The sequence below is a fragment of the Vulpes vulpes genome, chromosome 12 (assembly GCF_048418805.1).
Source record: "Vulpes vulpes isolate BD-2025 chromosome 12, VulVul3, whole genome shotgun sequence".
In the NCBI taxonomy this organism is placed as follows: Eukaryota; Metazoa; Chordata; class Mammalia; order Carnivora; family Canidae; genus Vulpes; species Vulpes vulpes.
Window position 1 is genome coordinate 44,407,119 of NC_132791.1, and position 20,556 is coordinate 44,427,674.

General features: G+C 33.5%; 1 protein-coding gene across 47 annotated transcripts in view; it reads left to right on the forward strand.

The window, feature by feature from the left end:
* The window catches only part of PTPRD (protein tyrosine phosphatase receptor type D), a 2,173,792-nt gene that overhangs the window by 1,118,823 nt on the left and 1,034,413 nt on the right, over window positions 1-20,556 (forward strand). The gene's annotated exons all lie outside the window — the stretch shown is intronic.

Below are 20,556 nucleotides of genomic sequence, written 5' to 3' on the forward strand. Positions count from 1 at the left end.
TATTTCACCCATCCCCCCCATCCATCTCCCCAGTGGTAACCATAAGTTTGTTCTCTATGGTTAAAAATCTATTTCTTATTTTTTTCTCTTTCTCTTTTTTTTTCTAGTTGCTCATTTATTTCTTAAAATTCCACATAAGTGATATCATATGGTGTTTGCCTTTCCCTGATTGACTTACTTGACTAAGCATTATATTCCCTATCTATATCCATGTTGTTGCAAATGGCAAGATTTCATTCTTTTATGGCTGAACTGTATTCCATTATGTATATATACCACATCTTCTTTATCCATTCATCTATGGATGGACATGGGCTGCTTCCACAGTTTGGCTATTACAACCCTGCAATCAGCATAAAGGTGCATGTATGTCTTTGATTTAGTGTTTTTGCATTTTGGGTAATCACACTACTGGGTCCTCGGGCAGTTCTATTTTTGATTTTTTTTATGGAACTTCCATACTGTTTTCCACAGTGGCTGCACCAATTTGCATTCCCACCAACAGTATAGGAGGCTTCCTTTTTCTCCACATCATCCCCAATACTGTTGTTTCTGTGTCTTTGATTTTAGCCATTCTGATGGGTCTGAGGTAATATCTCATTGTACTTGTGACTTGCATTTCCCTGATGATAAGAGATGTTGAGTATCTTTTCATGTGTCTGTTGACCATCTGTATGTCTTCTTTGGAAAACAGTCTGTTCATTTCCTCTTCCCATTTTTAGATTGGATTATTTGTTAATTGAGTGTTGAATCATATCTCTTCTTTATGTATTTTGGATATTAACTTTTTATGGCCATGTGATTTGCAAATATCTTCTCTACTTCAGTAAATTGCCTTTTAGTCTTGATTGTTTCCTTGCTGTGTAGGAGCTTTTTATTTTGATGTAATCCCAAAATTTTAGTTTTGCTTTTTGTTCTCTTGCCTCAAGAGACATATCTAGAAAATTGCTGCTATAGCTGATGTCAGAGACATTACTTCTAGGATTCTTATGGCTTCAGGTTTCACATTTAGGTCTTTAATCCATTTTGAGTTTGTTTTTGTATGTAGTGAGAGAAAGTGGTCCAGTTTCATTCTTTTTTGAAGAGACGTTATATATTCATTTCTCTTTTGTCAAAGATTAATTGACCATCTAATCATGGGTTCATTTCTGGATTTTCTGTTATATTCCATTGATTTATGTATCTTTTATGTTGCAGTACCAAACTGTCTTAATTACTACTGCTTTGTAATATGACTTTGAATCTAGAATTGTGACAACTCCAGTTTTTTTTTTTTTTTTAAGATTGCTTTGGCTACTTGAAGTCCATTATGATTCCATACTGATTTTAAGATCTTTTGTTGTAGTTCTGTGAAAGATGCTGTTGGTATTTTGATAGAGATTGCTTTGGTTATTATAGAAATTTTTAACAATATTCGTTCTTCCAACCCATGAACATAGAATGTCTTTCTTTTTCTTTGCATGCCTTGTGGTGTTTTATAGTTTTCAGAGTACAGGTCTTTCACCTCTTTGGTTAAGTTTGTTCCTAGGCATTTTAATGATTTTGATGCAATTTTAAATGGGATTGTTTTCTTAATTTTACATTTTTCTGCTTAATTAGCAGTGTATAGGAATGCAACAGATTTCTGTACATTAATTTTATATCCTATGACCTTACTGAATTCATTTATCAGTCTACTAGTTTCTTGGTAGGGTCTTTAGGGTATTCTACATATAGCATCAGGTCATCTGCAGATAATGGGGGTTTTACTTCATCCTTACCAATTTGGATGCCTCTTATTTCTTTATGTTGTGTAATTTCTGTGGCTAGAAATTCCAGTACTATGTTGAATACAAGTGCTGAGAGTGAATATCTTTATCTTGTTCCTGATCTTAGTGTATAACTCTCAGTTTTTCACCACTGAGTATGAAGTTGGCTGTGGGTTTTTCATATAGGGCCTTTATTGTGTTGTATTATGTTCTTTATAGATCTACTTTGCAGAGTTTTTTTTTTTTCACAAATGGGTGTTGTACTTTATTAAAACTATTTTCTGCATATATTGAAATGATCATATAGTGTTTTTCCTTTCTCCTATTGATGTGATGTATCACATTGATTGTTTTGCAAATACTGAACCACTCTTGCTTCACAGGAATAAATCTCACCTGATTGTAGAATATGATTTTTAAATGTATTATCAGATTCTGTTTACTAATACTTTGTAGAGAATTTTTTCATCCATATTCATGAAAGATATTGGCCTGTAGTTCTCTTCTTTTGTGGTATCTTGTCTGTTTTTGTTATCAGGGTATTACTGGCCTCCCAGAATAAATTAGGAAGTTTTTCTTCCCCTTCTATTTTTTGGAATATTTTGAGAAGGATCGGCATTAATTCTACTTCAAATGTTTGGTAGAACTTGTGGGTGAAGTCATCTGGTCCTGGACTTTTGGGTTTTTTAGTGAGGGGAGATTGTGGTTACTGATTCAGTATAATTGCTGATATTTGGTCAGTTCAAATTTTCTATTTTTACTTTAGTTGTGGTAAAGCATATGTTTCTAGGAATTTATCTGTTTCTTTTGTCTAATTTGTTGGGATATAGGTTTTCATAATATTCTGTTACAAATGTATTTCTGTGATGTTGGTTGTCATTTCTCTTCTTTCATTAGTGATTTTGTTTATTTGAATTCTCTTTCTGTCTCTCTTTTTATCGAGTCTTTGTAGAGGTTTATCAATTTTGTTGATCTTTTCAAAGAATCAGCTTCTGGTTGCATTAATCTGTTCTATTATTTTTATTTGTTTGTTTTGTTTCTGTATCACTTATTTCTACTCATCCCTATTATTTCTTTTCTCCTGCTGGATTGGAGTTTTGTTGGTTATTCTTTTCCTAGCTCCTTTAGGTTTAAGATTAGATTGTTTATTTGAGATTTTTCTTGCTTCTTGAGGTAGGACTGTGTTGCTATAAACTTCCCTCTTGGAACTGTGTTTGTGCATCCAAGAGATTTTGTACTATTTTGTTGTCATTTCCATTTGTTTCCCTGTAATTTTTTATTTCTTCTTTGAATTCTTAATTGACCCAGTTGTTGTTTAGTAGCATATTATTTAACCTCCATGTATTTGAGGTCTTTCCAGAATATTTTTTGTGGACAACTTAGTTTCATAGACTTGCAATCAGAAAAGATGTATTACATGATTTTGACATTTTTGAATTTGTTGAGACTTATTTTGTGACCTTATATGTGTTCTGTTTTGGCGAATGTTCCATGTGCATTTGAAAAGAATATGTAGTCTGCTGTTTTAGGATAGAATGTTCTGAATGTGTCTGTTAAATCCATCTGCCAGTGTGTCATTCAAAGCCACTGTTTCCTTGTTGATTTTGTTTGCATGATCTATTCATTTAAGTAAGTGGTATGTTAAAATACTATTCTGGTATTACTATCAATTATTTCCTTTATGTTTATTGTTAACTGTTCTATGTATTTGGGTGCTTCCATGAAACATTCATAAATATTTAAAATTATAATATTCTCCTCTCAGATTATCTTTTTTATTATTATATAGTGTCTTTTCTAGTCTCTTGATACTATTTGTTTTAAATATTATTTTCCCATTGTAAATATGACAATGTCATTCTGAAAGTTTTCCAAATTTGTCATGCCAGTATTACAGTAGCTCTGTGATATATCATAGTGTTTTGTTCTTCAGTACTCCTTACTAAAGTAAGAATTCTTGATTCTTCCCTCCTTTTTTCTTCCTTTCTTCTTTTGAAAATATTAAAAAAAAAAATATTATATGTTGCTAAAGAGCTAAAGGTCTGGAATAAAACTTCAGAGGCTCAAATTCTAACCCCCAAATTTAGCAGATATGTGACTTTCGGCAAGTTACTTAACTTTTATTCCTCGTTAACCTCATCTATAAAGTGTAAATATCAATTTTATCTGCCATGTAGCATTTTAAGAGAATTACATGACTGGAAGAGAGATTGTAAGACATAAAACAGGTGTTTAGTAGAGGTGTAGCTGGCACACAGTAAGCACACAATAAATGTTAGCTACTATATTCCTTATTAAAGTTGGTGAGAGAGACCTAATGTGATGTCACAGAAGCATTCACACATATAAGTAGTATATTTCTAACTCTACATTTTCTCTTTCATTTAGTTTGGCTTTATTTTACTTTATTTTATTTTTAGTGAAAATAGGTGAAAACAGAGGAGCTACAAGTAAAAGGAGACAGGAAAAGATTGGCCTTCTAGCCCTCTATTACTTACAAGTTTGTTGGGAATAATTTAATTTTAAAGTAATTCCTATGTTTTTTCCAATTTTTATTCCTAATTACTCTTTTGAAGCATGCAGACTTAAAAAATGTTAACAAAAACAAACATCTTTTCTCACAATAAAAATAAAATTTTAAACACTTTGAAAACAATATTTGGAAGAATCAATATTGTTAAAATGTCTACTATCCAAGGCAATCTACAGACCTAATGCCATTTTCCCGGTGAAAATGCATTTTTCACTGAACTAGACTAAATAATTCTAATTTTTTGTAACTATAAAAGATCCCAAATAGCTAAAGCAATCTTGAAAGAGAAGAACAAAGGTGGAGGTATCCCAATCCCATATCTCAAGATATACTACAAACCTATAGTAATCAAAACAGTATGGTATTGGCACAAAAACAGACGTTTGATCAATGGAATGGGATAGAGTTCAGAAATGAATCCATACTTTTAATGGGCAATTAATCTACAACAAAAGTCAAGCATATGCAATAGGGAAATGTCCCTTTAACCATCAGTATTGGGAAAACTGGACAGCTACATGCAAAAAAAAAAAAATGAAACTGGACCACTTACTTAAACTATACACACACAAAAAATTCAGAATTAATTAAAAACCTAAATGTGTGACCTGAAGCCATAAAAATCACAGAAGAAAGCACATGTAGCAATTTCTCTAACAGTGGCTATAGTAACATTTTTCTCTATGAGTCTCCTAAGGCAAGGGGACTAAAAGCAAAAATGAAATTTGGGGTCTACATTAAAATAAATAGCTAAAGGAAACAATCAACAAAACTAAAAGGCAACCTACTGAAGGGGAAAAGATATTTGTAAATGACATAGCCAATAAAAGGTTAGTATCCAAAATATATAAAGAACAGGTTCAACTCAACACCAAAAACAAACAAACAAAAAACCCCCCACATAATCTGATTTTAAAATGGGCAGAGAACCTAAAGAGACATTTTTCCAAAGAAGACATAAAGATCACCAATAAACACATGAAAAGGTGGTCAACATCTCTAATTATCAGGGAAATGCATATTAAAACCCCAAGAAGCTATCACTGTACACCTGTCAGAATGGCTAAAATCAAAAACACAAGAAACAAGTGTTTGTGAGGATGTGGAGAAAAAGGGACCTTTGCGCACAGTTGATGTGGATGCAAATTGGTATAGCAACTGTGATAAACAGTATGGAAGCTTCTCAAAAATTAAAAATAGAATTAACATATGATTCAGTAGTTCCACTACTAGTTATTTGTCCAAAGAGAACAAATACTAATTTGAGAATATATATGCACTTCTATGTTTATTGTGGCTTTATTTATAATAGCCAAGATGTGGAAGCAACCCAAGTGTCCATTGATAGATAAATGGATAAAGAAGACATGAGGTGTGTATATGTATACACATACACAAATACATATGTATATACATATAAACACATATGTATATAAGCATACACATACACAACGTGCAGCCATAAAAAAAGAATGAAATCTTGCCATTTGCAACAAGGATGGACCTAAAGGTTTTAATGTAAGTGAAACAAGTCAGACAGACAAAGACACCTACCATATAATCTCACTCATATGTGGAATTTGTGAAACAACACAAACAAATTAAAAAAGAGAGACAAAACAAAAAATCAGACTCTTAAATATACAGAACAAACTGGTGGTTACCAGCAGAAAGTCGAGTGGAGGAATGGGTGAAATAAGTGAAGGAGATTAAGAGTCCACTTATTTTGGGGTTTCTGGGTAGGTCAATTGATTAAGCTTCTGACTCAATCAGCTTAGGTCTTAATGTTACGGTCATGAGTTCAAGCCCTCTGATAGGCTATATGCTAGGTGTGGAGCCTACTTAGAAAACAAAAAAGAAGGGGCAGCCCCGGTGGCTCAGCAGTTTAGCGATGCCTTCAGCCTAGGGAGTGATCCTAGACACCCGAGATAGAGTCCCAGGTCAGGCTTCCTGCATGGAAGCCTGCTTCTCCCTCTGCCTCTGTCTCTGCCTCTGTGTCTCTCATGAATAAATAAATAAAACATTCTTTAAAAAATAAAAAAGAATACATTTAATTTGATGAGCACTGAGTAAGTGTATAGAATTTTTAATCGTTATATTGTACATTGGAAACTAATAGAACACTGTATGTTAATTATACTTGAATAGAAAACAACAAATTTCTTGGGGATATAGGTTTGTAGTATTTTAGAGTAGTTTTTGTAGATTATTATCAGGTTACTTCATCCCAACTCCTTTAGTTTATTACTTTATTATTGCTTGAAATAGGGAGATGATTAAAACTGAGTTATGCTCTTAAAATGTGGCTACATGTTCACTATTTGCCATAATTAAATTTCCATTGTATGCTATGTGCTTGATTTGGAAATAGATTCCATTTTTAACAGTTAAATGAAATAAGGTAAGATTTTAGACTTGATTATTATTTTATTTAATATTTTGTTGTTGGAGACTTCACTTTAGCAACATTTACCTAATAAATATAAGAAGTGATAGTAAAGGGTTAAATGGATGAGTCAAGGTTGGCCTTCATCAATCAGCCAAAGAGCACCCTTAGGAAGAAGACCTGTAGTTTAAACCATGCTTGGCTCACTTCACTTATGCTGTTCCTCTTTTTCCCCTCCAGTAGCATCCATGTAATGCTAATTTGTTCTGTTTGAACATTATGGAAAATTTTTTCACAGTACTAATCATTTTTATAACATTTAGTTTACTGAAGGTAAAAAGAAAATTTATATTTTTTTCTGTAACCCATGCCATGTTCTTTTACTATTTTATATAAAAAAACCTAGAAACTTCAGTATTCTCTTTTGTCCTATGAGAAAACTCCAAATTACTGATTCAGTTATTGGGGTCTTCACTTTTGCTTTCAGGATCTACAGACCAATAAACACAGCTGGGTAGTGAGAGTGTTGATCTTGATAAGCCTCTTGGGGAGTATGGAGAATGTAAACTCCAGATTTTTGAAGTAATCCTAGGAAGATAAGGTCACCCATCTGTTATTTAACCTAATGTTTTGTAAGTATTGTTAATGTTCAGCACTGATAATATTATTACATATGCATAACATTAAACATAAAAATAAACATGAAATTATAGGAACTTATCATTATTATCATATATCTGTGTGCAATTTTTGCTCTCTGCATACCTCTTGCATATGCTGTATATTATTTTTTAAAACCAATGAGACATTTCTTACATGAATTCTAGCAAAGGATCTAATTATGTCACTTGCCTGTCTATATATGTCAAAGTCATCCAATGTAACTAATAAACAGAAAAAAAGTTGCTCTAATTAATTACTTATGCTGCTACCAGATGTTACTGCATTTATGAAAGTGAAGCTTTTGAGAACCAAACGTAGATGCTTAATACCCTCTTTCTTTAGCATTACCCATTAAAACTTTTATTAACAAATAGAGAAAAAGATGAAAAATACAATATTTGATCTTTTTTTGAAATATATTTGATTCCTAGGGATCTCTTCAAGTTTTTCACTTAGGCAATAATTATAAAGATTCTATTTAAACAATGAAAGATTTGAACTACAAGCATTTAACTGTCAATAATTAGCATGTAAAATGTGTGTGCATGTGTAAGATATTATTTTATGTATATACTGTATATGTATGTATATTATATATATATTTACATATATAATATATGTGACATTATTTCTATCTGATTCAGCTGTTTTTTCAAAACATCTTGCACTGGAACATATAGTAGGTGTTGGTTAAATGTTTGTGGAATGTTGAATTTTACAACACGTTTATAATGCAGAATAGCTACAGTATACACAGTTAAAGATAAACTATATAGGTAATCTACATATTAGATTTGTATAAATATAATGTATTCGGTTTTGTTATCTGAAGATTTTCGTTGGTTATTTAAAAGGCCTTGCAATCCTAAAATCCTTATTTTGAACATTCTTACTGAACTAATGGGAACACTTGAATTTCTGATTAGCAGTGAGGAATTCAGTACAATTGTGCAAGAGTTTAATTATGGAGTTTTATTGAAGGAATAATAACTCAGTCTTTATATATCATTGTAGTGGCCTGGTCATCATCAGAGCCAGTTATTTTATGACAAAATACTGCAGTGGTGTGTGGAGCTAATGGACTGTTAAGTTACTAGCACATTGAGAGTTTGAGAATATTTCCTCATGGAAATGGGTAAAATGCTAAAAATCAGGGCTTGTCTCCCCCACACCCCCCTCAAGTCAACTATCACACTTACCACTCATATGGAACTATCTAATAATCCAAAGATGCTTCATTTGGCTATGCTTTTAAAACCTGATATTTTCATTTTTCATATTTACATAATATACATTGCCATGTATATTTGTTATTTCTATAATCTATCTGTTGTATATTTCTTTCAGAAAACATAGGAAACAAAAACATAAAAAATGAGTGACTAAAATTTTAAGGAAAAGAGAAGTGACATGGAATTAAGACAGAGATGGAGGAATGAAATACCCCAAAGATATTTTTAGCAGTGAGTCTCATGTAGAGTAACACATGACAAATGGAGCAGTGATGGACAGAAAACTAATGTGGTACTCATAAGCTTATTATTCTAACTTTCTTTTGAAAGCCCTTTAAGGGACACCTGGGTGGCTCAGCAGTTGAGCATCTGCCTTCGGCCCAGGGCAGCTCAGGGCCTGATCCCAGGATCCTGGGATTGAGTCCTGCATTGGGCTCCTCACAGGGATCCGGCTTCTCCTTCTGCCATTGTCTCTGCCTCTCTCTGTGTCTGTCATGAATAAATAAATAAAGTCTTTAAAAACAAGCCCTTTTAAGCCTTTCTGTCTCCTTAGAAGCATCACTAGAAGAAATGCTTAACATAAATTTGAAACCTCCTTCTTTGAGTTAAGGTTTCAAATTAATAGAAAGAAACTCACCTTTTAGTGTATATTACCGTTATGATATATCCACATCTATTTAAGCTAATTGAAGGGAAAAATAAACAATCTTATACCACTCATATCCCTGTGCTTGATTTAGATATTAAGTGCAGTTTCCTTTCTTTCTTTTCCTTTTTTCCATGTTGGTAGTAACTAGTGATAGTTGTCTTTGGTGATAAGAATTCCCTTAGGCTATAATCTAATAAGGAAGACTGGCACCTACAGAATATTTCTTTAACTCATGTACTGTACTTGAATAGCTCCCCAAGCATAGGTTTGCTTTCATAAAAAAAAAAGGAAAATAAAAAAGGGAGGAAGATGAAGATGTAGAATTGAGAAAATGCACTTTGGACTTCCTAAATCATTTGGCAGTCTAAAGAACCCTGTTTTACTGTTAATATTTACTTATTAATGCAAGTGTAATAGTCTCTGAATATGCAACCCAATATAATGATTATAGAATGAGGTTGAACACATAACAATGTGAAATAAATGGCTTGTAAAGATGTTTGAGTAGCTGTTCACACCAACAAACATGTCCTCAAAGTATTATTAACTTTATAGGGCAACGTGTTGAGGAAATGTTGTATCTACACTGAAATTTAATCCATTCTACTGAATATCTAAAGCCCATTATTTTTTATTTCTAAAATATCGATTTGGTTATTTTAAAGCGTACTTTATTCATTCAATGCCTCTAGTTTCTTGCTAATTATTTCAGGTTTTCTTTTTTAAAATATAATCAGTTTGTTATTTTGGCTTGTTACTTTTGATATCAAAAGTCTTTATAAGTTTGATTCTTTTTTTTTATTTCTACTTGATTTCATTCATGCTGCCTTGCTTCTTTGTGTATTTTGTGATTTTTCACTGCAGACTCATTTTGCTGGAAAACATTCTGTAGGCAGATTATTTGAGGTCTTATTGAAATTGCATTTCTTCAGTGAAAAGTTGGCATTGCTGTCATAGTTACCAGTGGACCTCACCCAACTGGTGTCTACTTAAAATTTTTCTCATAATGTTTTATGCTCAAACAGGAGCATAAAACCTAGAACACAAACTAAAGAATTGCATGAATGCTGCCTTGTGATAAAGAAAATTCTATTAAGTTTCTCTTGTTTGTTTTAGATTTGGCTTTTTCAATCTTTCTATTGCCAAAGTCAAGACAGACAAGTTTTCTTCTTGTGGAATTCTGTTTACTTATTAAACTCTTTACTGAGTTGCAATTCCTTAGGGTCTAAACTTTATTTAAGGTTTTCTTATATCCTCCTTACATGGGGTGAGACTGGGGCTTTGTCTCCTGCGTACTGCACTTTGTCAAAACAGAAGCTTAAATTATGAAGATATGGAGATAGGGAGAAGTCAAAAGCTGATTTTGACATTTGCTAACCTCCCAGGATTTATGCTTTCACTGAGTTTTCACATTTGCTGAGTCTTTATTTCTTGCCAGCTCAAATGTTTGTCTACACACACACATACACACATCTATGCATACATATACATATATTTCATATGTATTTAAATGTAATGTCTTCATCCAGCTCTATAAATGGCTTCCATTATAAGAATCATTCAAATTATGAAGTCTAACATATTGTTATCAACAAAACTCTGGGGGACACTTTTGTAATATAAATGTTTAAGTCTCATGCCTTATCTACTCTGTCAGAATATTCATATCTAGGATAGGAATTTACACATGTCTTTTTTTATACCAAACCCCAAAAGTAATTCTAACTTGTACTTTTGGATAAGAATAACTGCTATAAGATGTCCTTGAAGCTAAGAAATTGTATATATATATATATATATATACATATATAATATATGTGTATTGAATATATACATATATACACACACATATATACATCACACACACACACACACACACACACACACTCTAAGCATTTTGACCTGAAGTTTCCAAACCATAGAAAAAGTGAAACCCCTCTAATTCTACCCTATAGAGTTGCAAAAGCTCTGGTTCTAGACAAAGAAATTATTGGATGATCTCATAGAAAATTTGATGACTATCCCCACAAAAACTATAGCCCATCAAGGTAGGCCCCTTATATCTTGTCAGTTTCCCAAACCATGATGACTGGCTGTTTACCAGGAGATAGACATATGGCACTAGAATTCAGTACTGATAGCTTAGAAAATTATAGCTTTTCAAGTTCCTTACTGACATATTCAGTTTGAGATAATAAGCAATACAGGGAATTGTCTTAATCATCAGATACTTTTGATAATCTTCAAAAAATAATCTCAGATTATTAAAAACAAATTGAATTGCTGAAGAGTTGCACACATCAGCCCAACTGAAATACAGCAACAAAAGTATAATCCATAATGGTAAGATATTTTTCCCCTGTGGTTGTTGTTCTGTTTTGCTTTTATTGTTTTTGCTTTTAATCTGGTGAAGAAAGAATTCACTGTTCCGGAATTCTGGAGAAGAGACAGTTATTGCCAGTGGCAGTATAGAAGTAAAGATAATTTCAGACAACAGCAGGCTTTCTTGCACACTCTTTTCCATTTCATTAATAACATGGTCCATAAAGAGACATGCTTTGTGAAGCTGAAAGTGGGGATAGGAATTCCTCAGAAAGAGCAGACATCTGTGCAGATGATTAACATTTTTAAGATACTCCATCCCCCCTTTTCAGTGGCTTCTTATTGAAATGCTGATGGGAGATGAGGCAATTATTAGTAATATCATCTACTAGCAACCCTGTTTTTTAAACCACAACCTGTGTGTTTGTTTCTTTTTATTTCCCTCACTGAAAAGAGCAAATTTTCTGGACATCTCTGCACGATATTGAGATTGTTAGAGCTGGCTTACATCTTAAAGGACTTCATTAGATACCAGACCATGGCAAATAAGGGCTGCTCTGTTTTCTTCCCTAGTGTATGTCTCACTCTTAGGACACTGGCATATAATGAGTAGAGTGCCTATTAAGTTCTTTTTGACTGAATGAATAATGTGGTTCAACCTTTTATTTTTTTTTAGAATTTTTACTACTTGTGACTGCCTCCACTGCTACTATCTTGATTTAAGCACAGAAGGCTCCCACCTGGTCTCTGAGCTTCTCCCTTTCATCTCCCTAGCCTGTTCCTATCACAGCAGTAGAGTGAACTTTTAAAAATACAAGTCAGCTCCTATCTCTCATCTGCTCAAGCCCCCTCAGTGGTAGGCCCCTCAGGGAAATCAAAGCTGATGCAGCCTGCCGGTGCTTGTGGTGCGTGGCCCCCAAGTACTTCCCTGACCTTACCTCTTACCACTAAACTCCATTCTTTAATCTGCTTTAGGAGCACTGACTTCCTACCTGTTTCTTGAACAAGGGAGGCACATTCTTACCTCAGTCCTTTATTTAGATTCTTTTTCTCCTTTCCCTAGAAAACCTCCCCCACTTCCCCACGCAGATTCCTCGTTCTCTTGCAATCTTCAGATCTTTGCTTAAAAGTTACCTTTTTACTAAATCTTATCGCATCCCAGCACTCCATGGCAATTGTCATCAAGTGACATGTTTTACTTCTTGAGCTGCTTCGACCTGTTCCTTTCCATTAGAAGTCCCTTAAGGACAGAGATTTTTACCTTTTTTGTTCCCTCTATGCCACCATTGAAAAATAGCATTGACTGGATGCTCAATAATGGGCTCTCAATAAAGAGATTAGAGGAGTAGATGAATGAAAAAATAGAGGCCGGGGTGGGTCGAGCAATTTGCCAAAGAGCACATTGATTGCCAATGTTAAAACTTCATGGAAGTCGCAGAGGGTATGAAGTGGGTTAGACACAAGATTGACTTAGCATCTTGAAAGGGGAATTTCACTCCAAGTTTGTCACAGGGATGAGGTGCAATGGGAAAATAAACTACTCTCCTCTCTATTTTAGCTGGGAAGAAATACTATCCTAACAACACTATTAGAATAAGAAAAAGCAGATTTTTATGAGTTTTTTAGATATTTGAATGAAACTTAACATTATTGTTACACTAAGAAAATTATAAGTGTAATCTTGCTTAGACTTTGGCTTTTTTGACAGTGTTCTGTTTAGTTTTATTTGGGGAAACATCTGAGAGGTATCATGTTCAAATATCAAATAAACAAAATCTCTACCATTCTTTGCCACCTTGCTTTCATAAAAGGATATTATAAAAGCCCCCATAAAAATAGATAAATACAACATACATACATAAAATTAGAACAGAGAATATTTAAAGTAGGGAATAGTTCTTTTATTTATTTATTTCTGAGGTATATCTTAATTCCAGCTTTGTGAGATATAATTGACAACATTGTGTAAGTTTAAGGTGTAAATGTGTTGATTTGATAGACCTAGATATTACAAGATGATTACCACCGTTGGCTAGCAGCAATATCATGTCACATACTCATCATCTCTTTCTTTTGGTGATCTACTCTCTTAGCAGATGTCAAGTATACAATACAGTATTGTTAACTATAATACCATGTTCTATATTAGGTTCACACTCTATAAGTTATTCATCTTATAATTGGAAGTTTGTAGCTTTTGACCAACATCTCCCTATCCCCTCCATCCTCCAGCCTGGTAACTACCACCTTACTTTGTTTTTATGAGTTTGGCTTTTTTAAGTTCTACATATAAGTGATATCTTGTAGTGTCTGTTTTTCTCTCTTTGACTTATTTCATTTAGCATAACATCTTCAAGTTTTATCCATATTATTGCAAATGACAGGATTTTCTTCTTTGTCATGGCTGGATAATATCCCATGGCATGTATATATCATATCTTCTTTATCCACTCATCTGTTAGTGGATACTAAGATTGTTTACGTATAGTGGCTAATGTGAACAATCCTACAATGAATAGGATACAATGCAGGTATTTATTTCAGATTCTATTTCATTTTTTTTGGACATAGATATAAAAGTGGGATTGTTGGATCATATTGCCATTATATATGTGTGTATATATGTATATATATTTTTTGAGGAATGTCATATTGTTTTCCATACTGTTCTGTATCAACTTAAATTCTGACCAACAGTGCATATGGGCTTCTTTTGTCTGCTTTCTTATAAACATTACTTATACACATAGTACTTGTTGGCTTTTGACTTTTTGATGGTAGCCATTCTAAAACACGTGAGGTGATATCTCATTTTGGTCTTGATTTTCCCTAATAATAAATGATTTTGAGCACATTTTCATGTACCTGGAGGCTATTTATATGTTGTCTTTGGAAAAATGTCTATTCAGTTCCTCTGCCCATTTTTTAATTGCTTTATTTGACATTTTGTTTTTGAGTTGTATGTGTTCCTTATATATTTTGGATATTAACTTCTTGTAAGATACATGATTTGCAAATATTTTCTCCCTATCTTGTTTTCCTTTTTTCTTGATTATTTCTTTTGTTATGCAGATTTAAAAAAAATTATTGCAGTCTCACTTACTTTTTGGTTTTGTTGCTTATACTTTTTTTGGTGTCATATGTAAAAAATAATTACCCAGATCAATGTCAAGGAGATTTTTCTCTATGTTCTTCTAGAAGTTTTATGATTAAGTCTCTAATCCCTTCAGGGTTCGTTTTTGTGAGTGGTAAAAGTAGGTGCCTGATTTTATTTTTCTGCATGTGATTATCCAGTTTACCCAACACCATTCATTGAAAAGATTATCCTTTCTCCATAAAGTATTCTTGGCCCCTTTGTCAAATATTAGCTGACTATTTATGCAAATGTTTATTTCTTGGCTCTTATTTTTGTTCCGTCTTTGAGTCTGTATTTATGCCAGTACCACACTGTCATGATTACTATAGTCTTGTGGTACAATTTGCCTCCAACGTTGTTCCTCTTTCTTAGGATTGTGTTGGCTATTTAGAGGCTCTTGATTCCATATAAATTTTAGAATTTTTTTTCTATTTGTCAAAAAATTCCTTTGGATCTGTTTTTTTTTTTTTTTTAAGATTTTATTTATTTATTCATGAGAGACAGAGAGAGAGGCAGAGACACAGGCAAAGGGAGAAGCAGGCTCCATGCAGGGAGCCTGATGTGGAACTCCATCCGGGACCCTGGGATCACGCCTTGAGCCAAAGGCAGATGCTCAGCTGCTGAGCCACCCAGGCATCCCTGCATTGGATCCTGATAGGGATGGCATTCAATGTAATAGATGGCTTCAGGTCATATGGGCATTTTTAACAATATTAGTCTGTTTCATGAACACAAAATATCTTTCCATTTGTTTATATCTTTCTCAATGCCTTCCATTAAAGTCTTGTAGTTTTAGAGGTACAGAGTTTTCACCTGCTTAGTTATATTTATTCCTAATTATTTTTATTATTTTTGATGCTATTGTGACTTAAAATTTTTATTTATTTTTCAGAGAGTTTGTTAGTATATAGAAAAACTTTTTTTAAAAATTTTGATTTTATATCTTGCAACTTTACTGAATTTGTTGATCAATTCCAATAGGCTTTTTGGTGGAGTCTTTAGGATTTTCTAATTATAAGACCATATCAGGGGGACCTGGGTGGCTGTTAAGCATCTGCCTTCAACTCAGGTCATGGGATCCTGGATTAGAGACCCATGTTGTGCTCTACACTCAGCAGGGAATCTGCTTCTCTATCTCTTTTGGTAGGTGTGTGTTCTCTCTCTCTCTAAAATAAATATATAAAATATTTTTAAAGAGACTACATCGTCTGCAACGACAATTTCTTTTTTTCCTTCCTGATCCTGGTGGTTTTTATTCCTTTTTTCTTGCCTGATTGTTCTGGCCAAGACCACTAATACTATGCTGTATTGGAGTGGTGAGAGTGGGGTCCCTTATCTTGTTCCTGATCTTAGAGGAAAAGCTTGTAATGTTTTACTATTGAGTACGATGTTGTCTGTGGACTTGTTGTATACAGCATTTATGGTGTTGAGATATTTTCCTCCTGTACTCAATGCAGAGATTTTTTAATAATGAAAGGATATTGTATTTTGTCACATGCTTTTTCTGCATCTATTGAAAAATCATATGATTTTTATCTTTCATTTTATTAATGGATGCACAACATTTATTGGTTTGTATATGCTGAAACATTCCTGTATCTTAGGGTTAAATCTCACTTGATCATAGTGTATGATCCTTTTAATGTGTTGTTAAATTTGGTTTGCTAATGTTTTGTTGAGAATTTTTTTGCATCCATATTCATTAGAGATATTGCTCTGTAATTTTCATTTTTGTAGTATCTAAATGTTAGTTTTTAGAATTCAGTAGATTTGACTTTATGGAAGAGTCTACTAAATGAAAATTATGTTTCTCATTTCCTTATGTCCAAACAGTGGTCTGCACACCTATGTTAAGGAGTCAATTCTTACAAATTTGAGCTTTTACATGCACCAAAGTTCCTGACACTAAAAGTAATATTATTTCACCATACCTCTCTGCTACCTAAGATCTCCAGAAACTATAAGAAACCAAATGAGAATCCTGCCTCTAAGGATTAACCGTCTATGAGGAAAATATGTGAAAAGGAATGGCCACTTTTCCCAGATCACAAGGAAACAGATTCCTCTATGACATACCTAAGAAACTTAATTAGCATTGTTCATATGCAGGGGTAAATATGGGATAGACAAGCTAAATATGATCAGAGGCATTAGCCCATGGTTTTAGGATTGTTGTACAGACAGAGATGAATGGGCTACTGTTTGACTTACTCATTTATCATCCAGTCTCTAATTGAAAAGCTGATACCAATTAAGATTAGTCAACCAAACTTATAAAATATTTAATCAATTCAAAATCTTCCCAAATTGTCATGCCAAAGGCCAATTCACTGATTTGTGTTTGTTTTTTTCTCATTCATTATTTATTTTTATCCAGAAATATTGTTAAAAGGTATTTAGAGATACATGTAATAAAACAGGAAAATTAAGTTAAAGTTGTTTTATCAAATGGTACATAGAAAAGAGAAAATAAGTTCAGAAAGGAAAATAAATTTGCATTTAATCTTCAACAAGATATTATTCCTTAAGTGATCAACTTGACATCTGTGGAGGTCAGATTCTTGTTTATATGCATCCACCATAAATTGAAATAAATAAAATTAAAGATGATATTATATGTTTTATGTAGAATATAAATTTAATATAATTATATAGAATAGTTGAATAGCATCAAATTTATTATCAGTTTCTGATCAAATAGGCTTATTAGTCAAAAGGTAGTCAAACCATATTTTTTCTTGATTAAAACCATAATGCAGATAAAATCTACATGATATCATTTTATCGTATAATTAAAGAAACTGGCATAATGTACACTAGACCAAACAAGTTACTATAAATTCAGAAACACTAATCAATATATATGTAAGACATGCTCTGTCTTAACTTCCAAAATTGTTCCAGTTATCTACTACTATATAACAAAATATTCTAATACTTAGCCTTCTCTTGATGATGAGGGTCAGAATCTCAAGGCTCAGCTTGGCCCTTCTTTTATACCATGGGTGCCATCTAGAATCAGTTAGGAACCAGGCTTATCTAGAAGATCTAGAATGATTTCATTGACAAATTTGGCATATTTGTGAGGATAGCTGGAGGGTTGAGCTCCCCTGGGCCTCTCTCCCTTTCCATATTTTCTCACGACCTGTGGTCTTTCCAACATGGTGGTCAAACTTCTTACATGGCAGCCCATGTCTCCAAGAGACCAAAGCAGAAGCTACTAGTTCTCTGAAACACTAGGCCTTATCTGGCAAAGCATCAGTTATGCCACATTCTGTTATTCAAAGCCATCACAGAGTAGTAGCCTGGATTCAAGGAAAAACAAAATAGACCCAACCTTTCACTGGGAGGAGTATTAAATAATTATGACATCTTTACTTCTCTACAGCTCATGTGTAGGTTTTGAAGTAATTTATAAACAGTATACATGGAGTGATCCTAATTAGTAGTAGGGAATGGGGTATAAGTAGAAGTCATTGCCACTTTGTGATCTTGTCCATGCCTGCTAATTGTTCATTTATGCCATATGTTTAGTCCAGTTTTTGCTAAGCCGTGTGACATTTTCATCATGTTTTAATAACAGGTCAGGTTTTCTTAAAAAGAGGTGAAGATTACAGTATATAAAATGGTCTTGTTACAAAAATCCATTTTATATTGAGTTCAGTTTTCTCTTATGATACAGATTTTGTATCATAATCTTACTGGTAGCACATTTTGGAGGGTTTAGTTTATTTTATTTTTTTAATTTTTATTTATTTATTTATGATAGTCACACAGAGAGAGAGAGAGAGAGAGAGAGGCAGAGACATAGGCAGAGGGAGAAGCAGGCTCCATGCACCGGGAGTCCGATGTGGGATTCGATCCCGGGTCTCCAGGATCGCGCCCTGGGCCAAAGGCAGGCGCCAAACCACTGCACCACCCAGGGACCCCTGGAGGGCTTATTTTTAAGACCACTTTTAAGAAAGAGTACTTGTCACAAAGCAAAAATAAATGTATATATACATATATATGTGTGTGTGTATACACATGCATATATATATGTATGGATGTACACATATAAATAGAAATACATAATATGGGGATATAAATACATACACACATAAACCATACAGTGCCTAAAAAATCTTTAAGAAAATAGTTATACCAATAATATTTTATTTATTTATATTTAAATATAAGAGAAAACACTAAATAGAAACATTAAAGGCCCCTCAGAAGAGGGCTTTCCCAATGCAGTTAGATATCTGGTTTTTTGATCAGTGGCAACATTCTTTGTTATTGCAGCTTTTGATTTACAGCTTCAAATAGGCTTTGAAAAATATAATAGAACATCTTTAATTAAATCCCCTAAACTCACATTCATGGATAAATAATAATCCATCAGCTATTTTATTTTCTACCAGTACCCCAGAGAACTTGACAGTCTTAATCACTTTAGCCATTTATACCTTCATTTTGGCTTTATTTCAGTCAAGCCATTTAGCGGAGTTTATCTAAATTACTGTATCTTTTTTCTTATCACACATTCAGAGCTGTAACACAGAAACTAATTTCAGGTGCAAAATAGAATATCACAGAGGCCCAGACATCAGTAGTACAGGCGCATTAGAATGAAAAGTTACCTGTCACTAACGGATATTTGTCTCTGTAATGAGCTGAGGCAAAGGAACTGTGGCTATAATAAAATTAAAAGACACCAGTAGCATTGCAGAATCCTAACTCTGAGAGAATATATGACTTCTGTGTTAAACCTCTAGAAGTGAGCACTTTTCCAGTAAAATACATTATGAAATGTGTTCCTCTACTTATTTTGGATAATAGGTAGAGAATCCCAAACACAGAAAACACCCCTGTCATTGCTAAAATACCATGACATATAGGTCATTGTTTCAGTAGAAACAATTTAATCACCTTACAACATACTTCTTAATAAAACATTCTCAGAAGGTTGAGCGTTATGTAATAGCACAGTATGCAATGACATTTTTTAACACAGATATTAAAAAGTGGTATTGATGACAAATGCATCCATTTTGGAAAAGAGAATTTCACCCCCTATTTTAACTCTAAATCATTCCAAAGTCACCAGATTCAGATTCCAAAGTAAAATGTTGATGTCTTTTCTTTTCCTTATATGTTGTTATGGAAAAAAGCAGATTTGTATTCCTGAAACTAGTGTCTCATTTATGGACAGTAGGGAATACATTACTCACTTTATCGCCTTAGCTTCTCTTCTGACATCACCTCGTGCCTTTTGAAGCCCCTGCATTCACTGTTCCAGCTAAACTCAAATAATTCCTGTTTTCTTATTAGACAGCATCATCTTTTATGTAGATAATTTGAATCTTACTTTTTTCTTGTCAGGAAGTTTATTTCCAACTTTTTAACTTGACTTCTGTCTAGTTTAAGCTTAATTTGCTCCAAGAAGACTTTATTCCTTCATAGTCTCCTCCACTTAGTCCTCTTAGAAACTGGTGTGAGAGACAGAATAATATATTATGCAGAACCCCTTCAGGGAAGGACATGGTGCCCAGATGCTTGGAGGCCTGTCAGCAGGCAGCCTTTAGCTGGCAACGTCTTCAGTATCACATTAGCTCTAGGGAGCCACCTCACTCAAGATCATAGTCTTCCCAAGGTGAATTGACCCAAGGTAATGACCAACTGAGATGAAGGTATAGAAGCCCAGCCCTTTCTTCCAAGAACAAGTTTAATAGGATATTTTAGCTTCAGAGATCCCTGAGGCATTAGGTGAAACTGTTGTCATGCCCACAAAACAGCTTGAATTCATCCTCTGCCCAATTCTGCTACTTTTTTCCCCTTCCACAGCTACTGATCACTGGGGCACTCCTTGATATATATTCTGCACTCTAAACACTGACTTACAGAA